The sequence below is a fragment of the Hetaerina americana genome, unplaced genomic scaffold (genome assembly GCF_022747635.1).
Source record: "Hetaerina americana unplaced genomic scaffold, ioHetAmer1.1.p SCAF_22, whole genome shotgun sequence".
Lineage (NCBI taxonomy): Eukaryota > Metazoa > Arthropoda > Insecta > Odonata > Calopterygidae > Hetaerina > Hetaerina americana.
Window position 1 is genome coordinate 547,510 of NW_027286786.1, and position 14,915 is coordinate 562,424.

Below are 14,915 nucleotides of genomic sequence, written 5' to 3' on the forward strand. Positions count from 1 at the left end.
ATATAATCCTCCATTGTATCGACTCTCAAGTTTGAGCTTCACAAAAGTTTATTCATGTAATATCCTCTCATGGCACTTATAAAATCATTTTAGAAGTTCGAAATCATTTAAAAGTAATTAATTGATTTTTATTTAACTCCTCAGTGACAATAACAATGATTTTTTTCTTTTTATTGGAGTTTAAACGGAAATATTGTCTAGTTTTTCACTGTAATGGATATATTTAGGATAACACAGCGATGGGAAAAGCTAAAAAAAAAAGAAATAACTGAAGAAGCCATGCAACACCTCAAGTGTGGGAACATTAATTATTGTCGTCTTCATGTGAATATTTGCTGTCTATTGCAAATAAATCGGAAATGTAATTGGATGTGATTTGAATATATTTTAATGTAAGAGAATAATGAATATGTAAGATACAAATATAACCCTACCAACTTTCTTGTACCGTATGAATTGCGTTTTTATGTAGGTAAATCTTTTGGCTAATGAGAACGAAGCGTGACTCTCGAAATTAGGGGAGCAAGGCCTGCTGGTCATGATTCAAGGGAAACAAAATTACCCTGCTGCTATGTGGTCACTTTCGTCACAGAAACGTTCGAGGGAAATTGATTATCGATTTCATAGGCACGGATGAGTTGCTTCGGCGGTTGCCGATAACCCGATTGTCAGTTAGTTAGGGCAGGAGCCTTTTCAGGGGTGCCTGACGATCCCTCCAACCCCTTGGAGATTTCACGGCTTGCGAGGAAAATATGAAAGGGGATCCTAGGGTGCGGCGATAAAAGGCGACACGTGTGAAATACAAAAAAAATCATTAATTCCGTCTAAGTTATGAAACTAAAATTTGGTACAATGTCCCTCCCTTCAAGCATATGCCTGAAATGTAACCTGGCGAAGAGCTTAATTCTGCACTTTTTGCGTCATCTGGTGCACCAACGTCCCCGTCCGATTCGTTGCACGGGTGCACATAAACATGCACGATGCAGTAGGTTGCGATCCTTCTTATTAGGACCACAGATGGCAGCACGGTAGCTCTTCATATTCTACTCTTAGTATCTTCGTATTTGCGGACTCCACTATTGCATCCATAAGAGGACTTTTCGGATTAACTCCTGAAAATTGTATTTGGCCAGAATTTTAAGAAAGACACGCATTAGAACGCTAATTTTCCAAATATGGACTCTGGGCTTTAACATCAAGCTTATTTTAACTTGCTTTTCTAAAGCATCGAATTGGCTCCACCATTCTTTCTACTTGCTTCTTTTCTTATTTCCAACTTCTCCTTTGAGAGCTACATTTGAAAATGCGAACACCTCGATTATTTTATGCTTTCCTTCACCTTGTATGACATCTATCAACGTTGTTTCATCACAGAGTTGTGTATTCCCATGTTATAAGAAAAGCCTTTTTTACAATCCGAACGCTACATGTACCATGCAAACTTGCAGAGCAACCAAGGAGACAAACCGTATTTCCATGGTTGCACCGCAGCCCATCATTCCAGAATCAAGCTCTTATTTACTCTTGGCCATAATCATATAGCATTTTCATCGACTTGAGCATCTCACCCTTTCAGCTTGGTTTAAAAAATTTGCAGTAAATCCATCCGTGTCGTAATTATTTCATACCTTGTCCACCCACACCCCACATCTTCCAAGTGCAAATATTTCAGGAGTTGATACGTCGGTTCTTGATTAATCAGTATTATTCAAAGCACGCCATCCATAATGGCTTCCATCGTCCGAGACGTTTCGTTGGCTTTTTAAAAGTAGCTGAGAGTCATCATCAATCGCTAAAGGAAATTTCATGTCGCAATAAACATGCCTATTTATTCATTACTGTCCCCCTCCGGCTAGCATACGAGGTCTGTTCAAAAAGTATCACAACTTTTGTGTTTTTTTTCAAATATTATTTATTTATTCATGAAACAATCGTCGATATATTATATGATTGATTGATTCATGAATATGAATAATGTTTGAAACTATTCTCGTTATTAAATATACAAGCATTAAATTATTGCTCGTATAAGAGCACAAGACAATAACGCCATTTTGGTAGCTTCACTACTGGATTTTGAAATTCTTTTGGCCTCTGTAGTCACCGTTTGATTTTTGGTATCAATCAGTGTTCGGCGCAGAAGTAGACGACAGCCCTCAAAATATAAGTGCCTGCTTCAATTACCTCTGTATCAGTTCACCTCTGTACTCGCGCAGGAATTCTTATGGGTCCTACTACGTCTTATTTCCCGTTCCCTCTCTTCTTCACCTCTCCTTAACAGTACCGCCATAAGCATCATTTGTGTCTCAGTCATGAGAAGTCCGGACGACGGCAATTTAATGTCTAGTTTCATCGCAGATAAAGAGATAGGCTATTTTTCTACACCCGCATTTGCACTCTGCGATATATCAATTGCTGTGTAATAACGTTTTAAAGTATTAGCGGGAGTGGGATAAGCTTTGATTATAAGTCTGGAAAATTCATTTATTATGTTGACATAGATTTTGCAAAAACATTGGTAACTAAGTATGGCACATATATTTCCATATTCCGTTCGCCCTGCGATCCTTCGACCCCGCATGTGCTCGAGTAAATTGTCAGGTCAAACTGACTGCATTATGAGATTGATTCCAGCCGTTCAAATTTTGTCTCAAAAGCTTCACTGTGGCCAAATGAATATTGTTTTTTTTTCATGGCGAGAATCGCACTTTTCTTGGCCGGATATTTTGATCACCCTAGAAGTTTACCAATTTATAATAATATGACTTATATTGGGCACATTATTATGCATACGTTAGAAGTGATCAAAGAATGGTAACACGAGTCTTTAATTTTTATCGTCGGTGCCCATTTATTTTCAAAAAACCATCCAATATGACATTTGTACTTGGTAATAGCGTATTTTGAACTCATGCCTTGTCTTTCAAGTACGTATTCCATTCGGAAGATCAGTTGCGTGGGATCTACTGCCTATTCTTTCCTATCCGGTGCTATTTCTCTTATGCTGTGATGGCTTTTCCGTCATACGTCGCTCTTTTGGTTTACGCATTTGCCACTTAGCCTTTCTCGTGGTTATCCGTCAATTTTCCCATCTACAAAGTACGTATGTTCCAAAAAAGCCATCGGCCGTCAAGAGGCACCGAGGTCTCCTGTTTTTATTTTACTCGTACTGCCTTTGCCTTTCCTTTCATTTGCGCACATCCTTGTTTCTCACTTCATCTGTTTTTTTGACATTCAACATCCGCTCCCAGCAACAGTTTATCCGTTCTTTTCCGCTCTCCTCTTTTTCAACGACACTTGCCTCTCCAATAGAGCGAGTGTCACTCACACTTCACGCGCGGATGTCTTCACGTGCTGCCTCCTTCTTTATTGGCCGTTTGTAAACGTTTTCAAACCAAAGAGAAATACACAGAGGGTGGGTGTGCGTGCGTTTGTTCCCCATTGCACCCCACCGAGCCGGATTGTCCCTTCGCGACCTCCCCTCCACCTTTCCCTCCAAGTCGATTGGACCGTCTTGGGCGTCGTGCATAGAATTCGTATTTCTCCACTTGATGGCGGGAAGTGGTTTTTCGGGACGTCGGAAGTGAAGCCCGCCGATTATTCCTTTCTTCGCCGCGAACACCTTTGCCGCGCGTGGGGACGAGCGGCGCAAGGTGGACGGATGGAGGGTGGAAGAGGGAGGTTGGGGGGGAAGGAGGGAGAGGGGGCCAGGCGGAAGGTCGCAGTCGCGGAGTAATCTTTCCGGTGAAGAAATAATAGCAGCGCTTGTCTCGAAGGAGCAAGATTCCGCGGCGCGATTAAACAACTCCCGAGGCCCCGCGAGGAGCAAACGCCCTTGAATGTCCAGGCGCGTGCTGCCCTCTCGCCGCACGTGTGAGGACGAGGGAAAGGAGGGGAGGAGGTCACGGGGGCGAAGCACGTGATCGATAAATCGCGAGAAGAGTTAAGAGGAAAAAAAAATCAAGCCAAAAAATTTCCGAAAAATCGTTTCGGAATCACCACCCTCCCCTAGCTTGATAAAATGAAAGAGGAAAGAGAGAGAGAGGTTTTGGGGAGTTTTCAACCATTTTCGCGAAGTAAGTAAATATAGACAGGGGAGAGTTCATCCAATATCAGCGCTTATTTGCAGGATCGATGGGGTGACGATCAAAACGATCGAATCTTTTCTCTCGGAAGTAGCCTTTGGACTCTTTTGCGCCGGGAGACGGCAGGCGGGTAGTCGGAGCAGGGAAAGAAATATCTGGGGAAGTGGGAGGGAATTGTAGAGAAACTGCGTCGACATAAGTCGAAATCTCAATCAAACGCACCAGTGGAGTTGAAACTTCCGTTCCAATGGACGAACGCCGTATTGCGCGCTTGTAGGGATTGAACTCTGGGCCCATTCAGTTATGTCTGGAAAACCAAACGAATCCTGTCTCTCCAAGGAATCCATCCCTCCCGGTTTTTCGACGGGGAAAACCAGTACGCTAAGCTCCTTTAATATACGATCTCTCATGAATGCTTTATACTACATTTAATAAATGGTGAAATCTACTTTACGGTTACCGACGATGCTACGACGAACCTAAGCGATAAAAACATGCGATAAGTACATGACGTTCATATTTTATGGGCTAACAAGTGAACAGCTGGGAATACATTGGCTTAACTACCTACAATTATGGCCACAGTATTTCATTAACTTCCTTTTATAACAAGCTATAGTCTTAATTTCACTTTGACGGATGCATGATTTCACGTTCAGTGTCATTGAATATGGTTCGTGTGATTTATTTCAGACATGACTGCTGGCACGCTCGGAAGAACAGAGTTCCATTCATGGAAATTACAAATATATAACGTTCTATTATAAGTGCCCTCATAGTTATCAAATACATTTTATTGAGCAGCCTTAACCATTCATGAGGATAGTCGTGGAGTATCACGTTCAGTCAATACGAAGCGCTTTAACCTCCACATCATTTGGAGGTATGCTAATTGCTCACGCCTTTCTTCCTTCGAGACATGCTTTGAATGATGTGCTTTTGTTAATTGCTCCATCAGCTGAACCGTAGTCACGGAGATTTAGAGTTGAAATCTACTGTTAAGCATTGGAAAATAAATCACTACAAACAAACGAGATTTTAAGAATCGTCACAAGATTTTTGGGCTTATTCACGAGTCTTATGACCGCCAGTCGTTCACTCATATCCGGTTCAGTTAAATCTGGCAGCTGACTCAACTTTGAAACGCTCATGGAACAGTTGCATATCATATGGCATACATAAACAAATGAAATCATAATTGCCACCATTGAAGCTGCTTAAAAAAATCCTCTCCCCAAGCTTTTCCATCGCTGCTCTATCGTTTTTGGATCATTTACTCTTCACTTGAACAAGAACTTCGTTATTTTCTCAAACGAAGAATAACGATTTTGCAAACTTGTGGTATCATGCAATTGCACATTTAGAGGTGGAAGTCTAAAGCCCTAACTGTAAAAATTGCCGACCTTACGAAGGCCCTGTTGAACAGGTACATAGACGTCCATGGGAGAGAGAGAGAAAATGGGTTGGCAGTCGTCTGGCGTCTCCTTCCGACTTTACTGTGTTTAAGTGGAGAACTGTCTTGACTTCACGAAAAATAAAGAAGCTTTCAATTTCGGACATATTTAATGCTGACTATGAGCTTAAATTCAATTGGTTTTTGCGCGAAATCAACTCTTTGTGAAACATCTGTTATCATGGTGGCTGAATGACATCTGATAGCAAAATCTGTGAAAAATATCCGTGTATTAATCTCTACTTGATTTTTATCTGGTTTATTAATTACAGATATGCTTGACAAGAGTGTTAGTACATTATTTACACGAGTATGTATTTCACATTAAGGTGCGATCGTCAATTTTACCATAATTTATATCTAATGGGACGAACATAAGTGACTAACTGGAGAAATTATGAATTATATGGCGTGAAATATTGTATATTTCGTAGAATTTATGGAAAAACGAACTAGTAACATATGAATACATGGTTCCAAGATGTGGAAAAAAGGGCATCAAATTGGAGAGATCCCGAGATATATGGTAGAGTTGTTACGGTATTCCTTTTTCCGGTGCGATCAACACTCCTGGCACAATCCTTAAATGCATGAGGCATTGTGTGTGCCGCGGGCGGCTGCAACTCGTTCCAACTGCAGCTCAGGGTGGCGACGGAGAGGGGCGATCGGAAAGGGGAACCAAGTTCGGAGGAAGGCGCTCCATTCTTCTGCTTCCTCCTCCCATCGCCCGCCCCCCCCCGCTGCCCGGATTTCTATTTTATTTCACCCCTCGACCCTCACTTGTGTGTAATGCGCAAAGAATGGATAAGGTATATCCAGCGGTAGGTAACACCTTTCAACCGCCTCTCCCCCACCCCCCCAAGGGAAAACCCTTCACAATACCCACAAGCACCCTCGAGAGACGCTTGGAAACTTCCTTAAGAAGTTACCGTAATAGGCGGAATTGCGTCCTCAACCCTCTCCTCCCCCCACCCCCGCCGCCCCTTTGCTTCCTCCTCTCCCAACCCCCCCCCTCGTGGTCTCCTCCCCCTAATGGACGAACTGTCGCTCTCAAAGAGCGGGGTGGCGCGGGGGAGGTTTCCATTTTACATCCATGCACCCTCCTCCACCTGTTTCCTTTCTTCCTGCCCCCTCGAGCGCCCTCCCTTCTCCTGCCCCCTCCCACCCCACACCCCCGGGGGCTAATTGCCCCCCTCCGATGCCCTCCCCCCCCTACACCTTCCTCTCCTCGCACGAGCAGAGCATCCGTTGATTGGGAATGGGAACGCCAGCGCCACCCCCATCGGTGGTGGAGAGAGCAAGAAGTTCCATCTCCCCGTGCGGCCTCTTCGAGGAAATTACGAACTCACGCACGCACGCGCGCACCAGCTGGGTCACCGTCTCGACTTTCGTCATTGGCCCGCTGATTTTTTTGCTCGATGATAAGTTTTCGGTAATCTCCGATCTTTCATGGAGATTTCCGCAAGTGAAAAATATTCCACTATTACCGACTTTAGTGGCAATAACCCTTTTCTAATTTTGATAAACTGATCCTTGATGATGGAACACGCAATTAAATGTGGATTCGGGGTAAAATCCGAAAGCCTGAAGGTGAAAGTGTAGTTTGGCAGCCTATTCGAAGGAAATTCATCAGTGGGTGCACCGCTAATATTGTTTTCCACGATATCAATGACTATACGTAAAGTATATTATAATGAAATATTTTACGGCAAAAAATGGTGATTTTCACGTTAAAACATTGTTACAATTGTCATAAAGATGAGACCTCATAGTTCTCATCTGCCGATTAAATGTTCTCTGGTTAGTCAGTTAAGTTCAATACAAAACTAAGCTTACTACTCGGTGGGTCCCGCGTAATGAGTGAGTTAGGGTGCCAAATTCATACAACATCTCAGCAATGACGCTTTTTGAAGTTTATGGGAAAAAGTGACCTGCTTTTAATTATCTGTGAAGAAGGATCACCATCAATCGATGAAAAAAGGACATGACAGAGCAGTGCTTACCAAGAAAGCAATCTATACTCTACTCGTAGAAAATATTATGCCTCATCACACGAAGAACTTTATAAGAATTTCCTATGACCTTGCATGCACCGATGCGGTCTTTTTCTCTCTGAATAGAGAGTTGGCCGCATCATTAGAAGAGGGAGAGGAAATGGCTTAAGAAAGAGAATGATGGAATTCCGGGGATAGGCATCCATAATCAATGAGGAAGCTTTGCGGAAAGCAGTGAAGAAGTAATTAATTGCAAATTCATAGAAAGGGAAGTGTTAAAATTAATCGGACACATTTTTTAAGTGCAACACGTAGCATGCAGGGCTCAAAGGATGAGCGAACGAAATGCACTGCATCGAAAGCACGCAGAGAGATGCTTGGAGGAAGTAGTTGTTTACCTTCAGGGGAAAAACACGAGGGTGGTTCCAGAGGTACCCGACACAACAAAGAAAACACAAAAATTGTGAAATAATATGTATTTATTTTTCAACATAATCTCCTTTCAGCTCTATGCACTTTTCTCAGCAATGTTCAATAATTTCGATACTCTTTTTATAATAAGTACCGCCTTGCTCCTCAAAATAGCCGTTAACTGCCGGCATCACTTCTTCACGGTTGGAAAATCTTTAACCATCAAGCCAATTTTTTCAATTTTGCGAACGGAAAATAATCCGAGGGGGCTAAATCTGGCGAATAGGGTGCATTAGGTAGCAACTCAAACTTTAATTCATGAATTTTGACCATAGCAATATCGGATTTGTGAGCTGGCGCATTCTCTTGATGAAACAACACTTTCTTATTAGTCAAATGCGGCCGCTTTTGCTTGATTTCTCCTCTCAAACGTTGCAATAAGTTTGCATAATACTCACCGTTGATAGTTTTTCCTTTTTCAAGATAATCAATGAAAATTATCCCACGCGCATCCCAAAAAACCGACGCCATGACCTTGCTCGTAGAAGCCACGGAGTGACCGGCCAATGGGATATGTAAGTGTGCATCCGACGGAAACCAATGTGGCTATTAATGATGAGCATTTTATAGAATTCATTTTTCAACAATTTATTAACCTCCCTAACTGCCCTGTCTTTAATATATCATGAGAGGTTGTAGAACATCTTCGTTTTGGTTGCGGCATAGTAATGGCAGCAGGGTTATGAATGAATGACTAGAACTTTGCAACCAAGCACTCTGCAGGGAAATTGAGTGAAGGCAGTGTTAAAACCGACTGGGAATGGTGACAATTATTGAATAATAAATGATTAATATTTTAGATGATACAACCTTAGTTCAATATTAAAATATTCCCTCTCTCGTTGTCCATAGGGTAATTAATACCCCGAGGGGGAAATTTCTCTTTTCCATATTTTTAAAGCTTTTATATAATTATTGTTGGTTTTCTACTTTTTATGGTTTTGGTTGGACAGAGACTGAGCATAGATAACTTTCTCTGTCACTCCTTGCATAACACAACCTAATATCCAACACTAATTTAAAACCCTTCTACAACTTCGCATGCTTCCTTACTCCATTCATTCCGTCCGACATTCCTATCCTATTCCAGCCCATTCCTCGTTTGCCAAACATTCTTCACTCTATTACAGTCTTCATCATTCCACTGTCGATGAATACGCCCTTCATTCATTTTTCCTGTCTCCTTATGATTTCTCCCAACAATCTCCTCTCCTCGCCCACCATACTTCCTCATTTGTTTTCCTTTCTGTCCACTTCACCTTCTACATCCTTCTCCATATCTACATTTTGAAAAGCCTCCAATCTACTTGTATCATCCTTCTTCAAAAACCATGTTTTCACGCCGTACATAATCACATTTCATATCAAATTTTTAACCAATTTTTCCTCAGTATCCTTTCTCAACGTCTCTCTCTTCAATTCCCTCCTCTTTGTGAAAGTTTCTTTGCATGGCGCAATTCTTCTTTCTTATGCACTCACTCCTCGAACATTTGGGTCCTAAACTTTCCCAAGACAGGTTATCTCTTCCACGTGGTCTAGTTTTTGTCTTACTATTTTATAGTTGAACTTAGTCTTCTCATAACTCCTGTTTTGTTTACATTAATCTTAATTCCATACTTTTCACGCCGATTTTCTAACTGGCTTTACTGTATTATAATCCCTTTAGAACTTTATAGTAAAGTCAAGATAAAAGCATTAAATATCATTAAATATTATTAAATATTAAGTCTCTAGATTGCCTGTGTCAATTAATCTAGCCACACACGTTATGTCATTGCATTATCTTGGCTTCACCAACGAATCGCCCCGGGCCTGCTTGGGGCCAATTGAGGCGTCCGCCTCCGCTGGCTGCCGTCAGCTAGGATGGGGCGTGGTTGTCCGTCCGTCGGTGCTCGCGCCGGTTGCACTGCGGCGCCACTTTGGATCCCGAATGGTGCCCTCGGCGGAAAAGCTCTTCCCTCATGGAACATGAATACATTATGTACATTCACATTGCACTCCGTCACATGCGTTTGGCAATGATATTTTTCTCATAAAGACATCTTTTAGAGACTTGAAAAGTGGTTCTGAGCAATGAGCGGGAGGGACATGCAATTAATTATTAAGCGAAAAGTGGTTTTTTTCCTTGGGTTTCTTCTCTTTGTAATTTTAATTTGAATTAATTAATGAGAAAATCGGTACTTCGAATGCTAGCAATGACTAAGAATGTTTAGCAGGAAAGGTAAAAGTTGGCGCACCAGGAGTATGAGGCTTGACGCCTAATTCGACGATGCCTTCGGAATTATGAATACATGAACGAGAAGTGTACCGCGTATTCTGGTCCATACTAAAAACCATTAGTTGCTAGGGGAGGTGACCTATGGCTACGGTCATTTTCGCCATTCGGAATAGGCGGATAATTTGGCAGGGATATTCAGGGAATGGAGGAAGGGTGGAGAAAAACCCGGCGTCGGCATTAGCCTACTCTTAACGAAATGCGCCAAGGGGTCCGAAGTTTAACGTCCCATCCGACGGACGGTGTACTCACTAAAAGTGCCCTCCACAAAGCACCTCAAGCACTGAAAAATGATCTGCCGCCTAGAGGATTCGACCCGGGCCTCCGGGGTGGGAAACCATTGCATTAGCCACTGCACCACCTTCCCCACCTACTACGGTAATTTATGTTTTTGACTCAATTCTTTGGAGTACCTCCGATGGTTCTGGAATAAAATAATTAATGTTACTAAAAAACTAACATTCTTCCCTCTGTCATAATCTTCAAAATTCTATTGCCTATCAAAACGCTCTGCATCCATCTTTCCTGCCTCTCCTTGATTCCTCCCAACAATCCCCTCTCCTCCTCCACCTTGCCTATAGATTCCCGGTTAAGGCGAAAGATTTTTACACTTTGAATTATTTTTACATACGAAGGCGCATTCAGCGGATGACTCTGTTAAAAGTTACTGCTGCGGCACCTCCCGCAGTTTCTCTTAAAAATCCAGCGATGATAAGACTCTAAACGTATGAATCATATCATTATATTGTAATAACAAACAAAGTTTGCTTCGACGACTTTTGTGGTGACATCCATAATGGAATGAAATATACTTAAAGTTATGATTAAACTAATTATCTGGCAGGGAGTAAAATGTTCACTCAGAAGTTCTCTTTCCTGTCACTGTTCTAACTTCGCCTCGCAATGCCATCGTTTTACTCATCAAGTTTCAATTTATAATATTTCTTATGATTTTATAATTCCAACGGAATTTCTCTCTAGTGAAGCATATCGGGTGAAAAGTTGGAAACATTTCTTCACCGTCCTCCAAAATGGCACTTACGATGCCACACCTGAAGGTTGCATTCATTTCTCAAAAAGGTAATGCGATTGCATTCTGAAAGGAATCGGCTTCCGCCGAAGAATCGTAAAATGCGTTTACTTTTGCTTCCTGCTGCACGACTTAGTGAGCTTTTCCAGCAGCTCGGTAGCTGAAAAGAGCCCGCCGGTTAGGGAGCGACCGGTGAAGAAGGGGTGTTCCCCGCTCCTCGAAAATCCCCCCTCCCCGTGCGTCACAAACTAGCGAGAATGACAAGTCCATTTGCGAAATCGACTCACTGCCGGTCTTTCCTCAAAAACATAACCCTTTCGCCTTAACTCCGTCCGACACCCCAGCGACCCTCTCGTCATTCCCACGCCGCCCCTTGCCGGCCCCTTTCAACCGCACCCCCCTTGTTGTCGGCGGCCGGCACCGAGCAAGACAGCCAAAGCGACAACTAGCGGCGGCGGCGGCGGATGGGGCCGAGACCGGCAAAAACAAAGATGCCCCCGGTCATTAGACGTGGGCGGCGGGGGTGGCGAGCCAGGGCCCGTCTCCGTGACCCCCTTCAAAGTGGGGGCCCCACCCATAACTAACCCACCCTTTCCCCAAAGTCACACCCCATTCCGGAGGGCTTCCCGGCACGCGATTGTCGGCTCTCGCCCCTCCATCTGTCGGCGGAATGCCTCATCACGCCGCTCCGGGCAGGGGGGGGGGTCGTCGACGACGCTAACGAGGGGACGCCGGCCAGAAATTGCGGTGGCGCGGGTGGACGAAGCAAATTACCGCCCGCCGCTAAGGAGACGGCGACCCTCCCGTTCCTACCCGCTCTGAGGGGTCGCAAAAAGATCCCGAAAGAGAATTTTGCACCCACCGACTCGCTTTGGCCGAAAAAAATTAGTCGATTTGGACCTTCTCTTGGCTCGGTGTCTCACGCAACTGGACATGACTTCCGGTCCGACGAATACTTTCCCACCTCGTTTGTTCTTTACTCTCTTCTTTCTTAAGGCGTCCTCTCTTCCTCAAAGGAGCCCGAAAGTGAGGCCCACGCCTTTCCTTTTTCGGCAGCTCTCGTGCGACTCTTTAAGCGGTTGTCCCGTGGGAGGTATTGGCACGCGAGGTGTCGGCGGAGGCGATAATCCCCCGCCACCGGGAGAGGTGATTTGAGGCCTCGGCGTCCGGACCGCCCGTGACCGACCTTTCCCAGAATTTTTTTCCATCTCTTTCGAAATGGATTGACTGAGAGAATCCGTCAGGAATGGCTTTCCATTGGCTCTTGGAACAGATTAGGCAAGTAAGAGAATGGCCCTCTTTAAATGGGAATGCTGCAACAAAAACAAAATTAAGGTCCACAGTTTTTATTTCTACACAACTGAGTCAAAGTTAAAGTTTGTGATGAAACGGAGGCATTTAATCGTAAAAGAAACAAGGTGACTCTGAATAAATATTAATGCGGTTGGTTTGGTGGCTGTCTTATGCTTATCCTCACTCAAATACTTTGTTTCATTCACGAGTGTTGTTGGAATTTTTCGTATCGTACTAACAAGTCTTTAATTTCTTCCGAGGAGGGCATGCATATGTTTCCAGTGCAATGCCAACACATTGTGCGCCATCATCCGTTAAAATGGTTCATTAAACCAATGGCAATTCGCCATAGAACTCACGAATATGCTTTAACTTTGAAGTATTTAGTTGATATTCCGTTTGGAATACGAGCGAATAAGTTGAAGAGATGAGAAAATTAATTACCAAGTGATCGGTATGGTATGAAAAATGAAGGAATTTGATGGAAAAGATCTTGCGCAGCTCCGTTTTGAGTGAAAATAACAACTTAAGTAAGCAGGTCGGGGAAGATAAGTGACATTTGGGACGTCATGAAGGCGTGCAGAGTGCGAGGAACCAGAGAAGGATGCGTTGAAAATCGAGAGGTGTTGATATCTTCAGATTGAATTTAGAACTCTACATCATCAGTGTGTGTTTTTCGAAAAGTGGAAGAACTTCCTGCCAACTTTGATGCCAACACAATGACTTTTTATCGACCCAGCCAAAAGAAGGCGGACTAACACTCTACCATGGTATGCGGAATATCCTAAGTATAAATGCGGCCTAAATGGCAGAAATAATGTCAGCACTCGTGTACCTGTTGGCTGCGACTGCCCGCGTATAATAGAAGGACCATGGTATTTCGACTCCCTCCTAGTCGAAAATGAGTCACGCGGCCCTGGTCAATCCCCCGCAGAGAGCTCCACCCGACCATGGCAATACATCCTGTCAACTAGCGACCAGCCAGTAATGTGCCCCCTTCACCCTCTCCAACAACTACCGAATATAGCGTCATCAGTACCATCTATCGCGTTTGTCGCAGACCGTGACGGGGGTGCTGTTGCATATGGCGCGATCCATGTTGGGATTCCGTGAGCACATATGATATTACCCACCTAATACATGGATGCTCGAGAATAGGAAGCGCTGGAAATAGGTCCGTCGAGGCGGAAAGTTGGAAGTGAATACATACAAAATTGGGGAAAGGGAAGGCACGAGCCCACGGACAATTGAGCGACGAATCGCGATCCTGTGACGCAACGGCCCGCGAAATGCGATGCGCCGCCGGACTCCATTAATGTATGCACACCTCACGCCCCTTGTCTGACCTCCTCTCGACTACCCCCTCCCGCTTTCCCCCCCGCATTCACTCATCCTTCTGCAAGGGTCCCCCCGCCATCCCATGTCCCTCCTGGTCTGCACCTAACCCTGAAGGCGGCCGGAGATTCCAACGGGCTAGGTCCGTTTTTTGTGGCGTCCCGAGAGAAAAGAGGCGGGGGCGCGCGTGCATGCCCCGCGCAGAGGCGGCGTCGCCGATCGCAGACGAGGATAACGCAGGGGTTCCCTCCCACTTTATCCGCCCAGATGCTCTAAGAATCCGTTGGAAGCCACTGGTCCACGGAGAAGAAAGAAATTACCCAAAAACCGCCGGAAAGAAAACCTTGCCAACTGACTTTCAAGTCAAATTTTGAAAATTAACGGTTGGACAGTTGCAAAAGAAAGTTTTGAGGGGCCTTGCGGCTGCTTAAGTGTTGCATATTTTTTATTTCCACTCTTTTTGGCCTCACCTAGAAAATAGGAAATAATGTTTCGTGAATCAAAAAGAGAAAATACGATGAGGTATTATATTTTATAAAAAATCTCCATGTAACACAAAGAAACCTCATGAAAAAACGTGTTCGAAGCAAGGGAAAAATTTTTGCGAAAAAAAAAGCGATGCCATGTAACAGGATTATTGGCGCCAGGCTGCCTTGAACACGGCAAACGACGTCGGAGGTGTTTTAGAGTCTGTATTTACTGAAAATAATTTACCATTGCCCCTTGTTCCAGAAAATCGGTCACATAAACTCAGTGAGCATCCCAAAGCACAGTCAAAAGAAGTTTTTTTTCGGATGGTTGTCTTTTGAATGTTTTCGCATGGGGAGAAAACGGATGTCGATTTACAGTAGACCTATCAACAGCATTATTACCATAAACAGCCTTCAAACGACGATGAATCTGAGTAGGAGTCATTTTGTCAGCTGTAAAAAATTCGACAACTGCATGCTGTTTAACTCGCGTTTATATAGCACTAGAA